We start from the raw sequence: 6934 nt of genomic DNA, 5'->3' as shown, positions 1-6934 counted from the left end.
CCTGGGGGCGTGAGGAGGGGCTCTGGGACATCTGGGATTCTGGCTGAATTCCTGGCCCTGTAGCCCACCTTTGCTGCCATTTCCACAACCTCTCGGCATCTTTCTCTCTGCGGTAGCCCCTCCCATGTACGAGGGACCCCAGACTGATGGACATCACAGCTTCCTCCTGTTGGCAGGAAATGGATGGATCCCCAGCTCAGAGAGACGGGCTACCACTGCACATCACTGCTGAGCCTTTAAAGAGCCATACTAGAGGGAAAAAGGGAGTGAAATGAGAGTGGCAGAAAAGTAATTTCCGTTGAAATTTAAAAGGCAGCTATTAAAATTTTACAGGAGCTTTATTGCAGGGGCTTCCTGATAGTCCTAGGTATTTTTTAAGTGGGAAGTCTGGTGATGAAGGAAACTGTTCTGGATGCTTCTGGTTTCCTATTGCCCTGCCAAGCGTCTTGCAAACCAAAATTGTTAGGACTCTGAAGACCAGCTTAGGGATGGTAGCGACCCGAGAGGCTATTTTTGAGCTTTTAAAGACTGTGCGTTTTTCGGTATTTGCTGTTTTCTGTGTGTAGTAACTATTTCTAATTTTGTGCTTTCCTAAGTGGTTTGGTAGTGAGCTACAGGGATCGTTAAGAATTGCAGTCGCCTCTGCCCTTCTGTGTTAGTTGAGAGTCATTCAGTTGTGTGAACAGATAGAAATCCAGGTCAGCCTGAAGTATTAAAGGAAATAAATGTATGGACTCACAGCCTAGGACGTTTTACCTGTAACGAATGGCTTCAGGCCAGGCCCCTGTTTCCTTCCGCCTCCCTGCTCTGCATTTCTCTGCGTTGGTTTTAATCTCAGACTCTTAGGCAGCTCCGCATGTGTATCCCACCATCTTAGCAGCCCCCTGGGGAAACGGTCACTTTCCCCGTAGTCCCAGCACGTGTCCTGCAACTGGCTGGTGTTTAGTAGACCCAGTCGGCCTGGCTTCAGTGCCAGGGCCACCCCGAGCCATCTCTGAGCCCAGGGGCAGGGAGGAGGGGGTGCAGTGGCTATATTAGTCAGGCATGGATCACATGACCCCTCTTCCCTACTAACCCATGGGTAGAGTCATTCTCATAGGAACTCCATAGGTTGAGTGGGAAAAGTGAGGTTCAGGGGGCTGACCCAGAAAGGGGAATGGATGCAGTGTGAGCCATAACAGCCATACAGAGTTCACCTCTTTGCATACAAAGTTCACTGCATCTGAGTCTGCCCCCACCCAACTGTTATCTTCCCTGGGAACACGCTCTACCTTTCCCCGTCTCAGGTCGCGCTTAGGAGTTCTTAATCTCAGGACCATGGACCCTTGAAGGGCCCTTGGATGGACCTTAGAGGCCCATGAAGTTGGCTGGGAAAAAATTACATCTTTATTTTCTCTACCATCTAACTGAAATACAACATTTTCTTTCCTTCTGAAAGAGGGCCACAGCCACAGTTGTATTAGCTACACCTGTGACTTTGTCACCACTAGAAATCACAAATATTTCCATATCACATTATAGTTGTTACACATATCACAAAATATAATTACACTGTTTCCAAATCACTAGTTATTGGACCCACCACTGAGCTCTCTCTTGTAATTTAAAACATTCATAAAGAAGCATGTATATTACTGCATCTCACATTTGCTTGTGTTTTACAGATATTTTGATATCTGAATATAATTGATTTCCTTTGTGATCTTGTGCATTGTATTTTATACAATTAAAAACATGATTCTGAGAAGTCCACACCCTTCTTTACCAGACTGCCAACAAGGATCCCTAGCATGAGCAAGATTACGAGCCCTTTTAGCTTCTCCAGGAGCCCCTAGGGACAAGATTTTTGAAACTGTCCTGGTTCCTAGACTCAAAAGTTGGCTAGTTGCCTATTACGTTTCCTTCCTGAGAGGCTTCCTGGAGGAGCTGGCTGGTGTTTTGAACTCGGCCTTGGCATGTGGGTAGCCTTTGGACATAGCGATATCGGGGAAGAGGGGCAGAGAGGCATCGCCAGCCTGCGGTTATCCCTGTCTTCGTTAACTCCCATAAAGTGTCACCGAGCCAAGTGGTCAGGAACAGGCTCTGGAGCCAGGCTGCCTGGGTTCATCCCAGCTATAGCTGGCTGGGTGCCTCCTTACCCATTCAGTGCCTCAGTTTCCTCATCTGTAGCACGGATGTAATAATTGTATCTATTCCTTAGAGTTATTGAGAGAGTGAGATGAGTTGATGCATGGCTGCTAGGATAGAACCCGGCACGTAGGGAGAAAGAGTTATTATTTAATGGCCATTCTATTAGGGAGGTTCTAGGTTGTCCTCTCTGACCTCATCTCTCTGACCGAGTGCCTGGTCTAAACTAAAATGGGATGGCGAACAGTGTAGACAGTAGCTTCTTAGCCCGGAGACATTCATTTACCCGTGAAATACCCATTCAAATATGAACAACTACACTAAATATTCAAAAACATAAATTAATAATATTAAGTTTCCATGAAATAGCCATTCAAATATAAACAACCATGCTAAATATTCAAAAGCATAAATTAATAACATAAAGTTACAAGTGCTGTTTATCCGCCACTCCTCAGAATTGTCTGAAGGAAATGTCCTCATGATGGCCTACCATCTGTCCCTGTCACTTCCCGTCCTCATCTCCCACTGCTTGTCCCCTCACACACCCTGCGCCGGGCACACGGGCCTCCCACTGCTCCTCAGATTCTTCACATACATATGCCCGCTCCCAGGTCCTTCACACTGGCCATTCCAGTGGTCCGGAAGGCTCTTGCCACATAGTCACGCAGTTCGTGGTCTCCTACGTTCAGGTCTCTGTCCTGTCCTCAGGCCACCTCCGACCACTCTGTGAAGTAGCAGCCACATGACTCCTCACTCTGCTCCCTGATTTCGTGTTGTGTTTGTTTATTGTCTTCCTCCCCTACTAGAATGTCTGCTCCCTAAGGACAGCGACTTCGTCTTGGTCACTGGTGTCACCTCAGTGCCTGGTACAGAGCAGGTGTTCAGTAAATATTTATCGAGGGAGTGAATTTGCATATGACAGATGGATTCTGCAGCAGGAAGGCTCCAGTCGGCCAACGACCTAACCTCGTTTTTTTCCTCTCTGTAGATGATGCACAGACTTTGATTTTGACATCGACTCTTCTGGGACCCTCAAGGGACACTAGAGTCCAGAACGTACTAAAGGTGAGTACAATGTGGCTATTTGTTTGCTTAAATTTTAAAGCTGGTACACCTGAGCCTATTTATTATTTTTTAAAAAATTATTCAGAAGAGTATCAAGGGAAAGATGGGAGTCTCCTGCACTGCCCTTCCCTACACCCACAAGTCTCAGCATCCCTCAGGGGTAGTTGTGGTCGGCGGTTGGGTGGGTGTCCTGTCTGATCTCTTCTCACCCGTGAACATTCCTCCTTATGTGTATACACACTTACTGTTTTAGTTCAGCGGTCCCCAGCCTTTTTGGCACCAGGGACCAGTGCTCCTGAGGGAATCTAATGCCTGATGATCTGAGGCAGAGCCGAGGCGGTGATGCTGGTGCTGGGGAGCGGCTGCAAATACAGATGAAGCTTCGCTCACTCACCTCCTACTCTGTGGCCTGGTCTGCGACCCCGGGGGTTGGGGACCCCCGTTTTAGTTTGCAATGTAAAGAACAAAGCCGTGCCATATAGATGCCTCTGCAGCGATACCCCCCGACCCTAGCAGTGGTATACCTTAGAGATCTTTGTTGATAGCGGTTGGCGTGTCATACTTTTTTTTTTTTTTAACTTTTTAAACGCAATTTTTTAAATTTACACAAAGTAACATTCACTCTTTGGTATCTACGGTTTTTCGAGTTTCGGCAAGTGCACATAGTCGTGTAACTGTCACCACAGTCACAATGCAGAACAGCATCACGTGGAAGTGCCGTTTCCCCATAGGCAAAAATGTAGTGTAGGTATTTACACACAATCAAAATATGTGAATGTGGTAAATACCTGTATTGTAAAGATTTTGAATATGTTATGTTTGAGTTTCTGGGTTTTTTGCTAGAGAACACCCTCTTGTTTCTTTAGGACAGATTCTTAGCAGGGCAGCGGGCCTCAGGGTATGCGGCATTCCAGTTGGTAGTGGGGCCTCCCTAAGTGAGGGCCCAGCCTTTGTGGGCAGGGTGCAGTGAGGGTGCTTGGTCTGATCCTCAAAGCACCGAGTGACCCCGACAGTGTGGGAAGTGGTGAGTGGCAGGTTCTGGCGTCCAGATTCCAGGCGCAGGTAGTGACGTTGGCCCAGCTGCAGGGACCTGTCATTTGGGCTTTGGGGACTGAGCGAACCAGACAGTAACTTCTCTCTCGGCTGTTTGTTGGGTTCATCACACTCCTTCATCCAGGCCTAAGGCTCTGCTTAGGTACCAGGAGCTTGTTTATGGGCCACTCTCTGGGGACCAGATTTCCATCAAAGGAATTCCTTATTAATATTTTTATTTTGAAGGCATTTTAGACCTACAAAGAAGTTGCAAAAATAGCTCACATATACCCTTCACCCAGCTTTCTCTCATATTCCCGTGTTATATAAGTATAGCACAGCAATCAAAACCATGAAATTAACACCGGTCCAGTACTATGAACTAAATGACAGACTTTAGTCAAATTTCACTAGTTTTTCCACCGATGTCCTTTTTCTGTTATAAGAACCTACCCGGGATCCCATACTGCATTTAGTTGTCACATCTCCATAATCTCCTTCCATGCGTAACAGTTTCTCAGTCTTTCCTCTTCCTTCGTGACACTGTGAGACACTGCAAGAAGACTGTATTTTGTAAATTGTCTCAGTCGGGGTTTGTCTGGTGTTTTCTCAAGACTCGATGGAGGTTATGCACGATGTGGCAGAACAGCACAGAGACCATGTGCCCCCCGGTGCATCGTGCCGGGCACTCCGTGGCGTCCACGTTTCTTATCACTGGTGATGTTAACCTGGATTGCCTGGCTAAGGTGCTGTCTGCTTGGTTTCTGCTCCGTAAAGTAACTGATTTTCCATTCGTAATTATTGTATATCTTGGGAGAGGTCTTTTGAGAGTATGCTCATTTCTCCTCAGGCTTCCACTCATTTTGGCATACCTTGGTGAGCTGAATCTTGCCTGTGACAGTTACTACTGCGAAATAGCCCTAACGGTGATCTCTGTATGCCCCTCATTCCTTCTACATTTAATTGTCCACATAATTAATTCTGTAGGGAGGTTTGTTCCTTCTCCCTCATTTATTTGTTATTCAGTTCTTAACATATATCTGGATGGCCTCATAGATATTCATCTTAATCTGGCATATTCCTTCTCAGTGTGGTACAAGTTTCCGAGTTCTAAGTGAATTTCTAGTGTCGCCTCTCAAACGTCAAGAGAACCAGCGTTTTTCAGCATGGTAACCGGCACCATAGGGAACTGGGAAGCAGGAGACGGGCTTCGTTTGCTCATGCATTCGCTTCCTCAGTCACTGAACACATGTGCGTGTGAGCACCACCTGGTGTGTTCTGGACCTTGGGGATTCAGGAGTGAACAAAATAGACAAAGCCCTTCCCCTGACATTCTACTGGAGGACAAAAATAGGTAAACAAGTTAGCGTAGGAGAAGGTGTGTGGGGATAAGTACTACAGATGGGTAAGGCAGGAAGGGGACTGATCGGCAGGACCCAGGGGCAGTTTCAGACAAGGCCGTCTGCACAGGCAGCCCACAGACGCCCTGCGCGGAGGGCGGAGGGCAGGGGCCTGGCCGCGTCCTTCCACCGCCCAGCGGGAGAGCCAAACCAGTCACCTCACTTTGGGTCAGGGTTTGGGGATATCGGATTGTAGCAAACAGGAAAACGTGACCCTGCTGTGAGGGGCAGTCCCCGCTTACCTGGAGCTTTTCGGTGCCCTGTGGAAATGCCAAGTGTTGCCAGGTCTGCTGACATTCTCTCCCTAGAAGACAAAAGCGAGGAATTCTTGCGAGTCCGCTGAACCCAAATCATGTTATATTAGATAATTTTTACCGATATGTGGATGGATATATTTTGTTTTCATTGTATTTATTTCTTAAGATATCTTTGTAGCAAAAGATTTCAATTTTGCATTTTTGTGGCAATATAGATTCCTTTTAAAATACGTGTATATATATTTAAGTGTAAAAGTGAGCCGATTTAAAGAAAATGTTAAGTAAATAATTGTACAGACGGGACATCGATGCAGCTGAAAAGGAAGGTGGAACACGACCGGCCTTCGGTGAACACTGGCCTGGCGCGGCCGTCTGCTCCTTCTCCTCTAGCTCTGGGGTTCCCAGCCGGGAAGCTGAACTGAGGTCGGCAAACGATTACCATGGGCTTGTGCCCTGAGCCGTTTGTGTCACGGTGGGTGCATCGGCCAGGACTGCTTTCAGCTGCAGGGACAGCCAGCCCATCTCCCAGCAGCTTAGACAAGGATCGACTTCTCTTAGAGGGACTTGGCTGCCAACTCAGTTCGAAGGCTGAGTGATGTTTGGGCTGGAACCTCTTTGATTCACTTGGCCTTCCCCTCATGGTTGCGAGGCTGCGGCTGCAGCTGTAGCCAGAACAGGGAGAAGGAGGATCAACCCCAGCAGCACGTGTTTTTTGGTTCTGGACCACTTACGCACTCTCAGCATCCTCCCCCCGCCCCAGAAGATTCCACTTACACCTCATTGGCCAGAAATGTGTCACATGTCTTCCTCTCGCCCCAAGAAGGGTGGGAAATTTCATTTAGCTTCTCAACCTCCCTTGAGGAGGAAGCCAGAGAAAAAGGGAATTGAGCGTGTCAGCTGGGTTAGCAGCCAGCAGTGTCTGGCTCCACAGGGGAAGAAAAACAGTAGTAATTAACATTAGTGGGTGCTGACTCCGTGCCAAACCCTGCTCTACTGTAAGCACTTTACACGCGTGATCTCATTCAGTCCCTACACCCAGCCTGTGGAGTT

General features: G+C 47.6%; 1 protein-coding gene across 3 annotated transcripts in view; it reads left to right on the top strand.

Moving 5' to 3' along the window:
* Positions 1 to 6934, top strand: part of SIPA1L3 (signal induced proliferation associated 1 like 3) — a 232575-nt gene that overhangs the window by 90421 nt on the left and 135220 nt on the right. For all 3 annotated transcript variants that reach the window (XM_011372306.2, XM_011372305.2, XM_023537924.1), the window contains exon 2: positions 3119 to 3195. The gene's annotated coding sequence lies outside the window, so the exon portion shown is untranslated. The remainder of the gene's footprint in view (positions 1 to 3118; positions 3196 to 6934) is intronic.

The sequence above is a fragment of the Pteropus vampyrus genome, unplaced genomic scaffold (genome assembly GCF_000151845.1).
Source record: "Pteropus vampyrus isolate Shadow unplaced genomic scaffold, Pvam_2.0 Scaffold203, whole genome shotgun sequence".
Lineage (NCBI taxonomy): Eukaryota > Metazoa > Chordata > Mammalia > Chiroptera > Pteropodidae > Pteropus > Pteropus vampyrus.
Note: the sequence above shows the minus strand (reverse complement) of the source record. Positions and strands in the feature narration are given on the sequence as shown.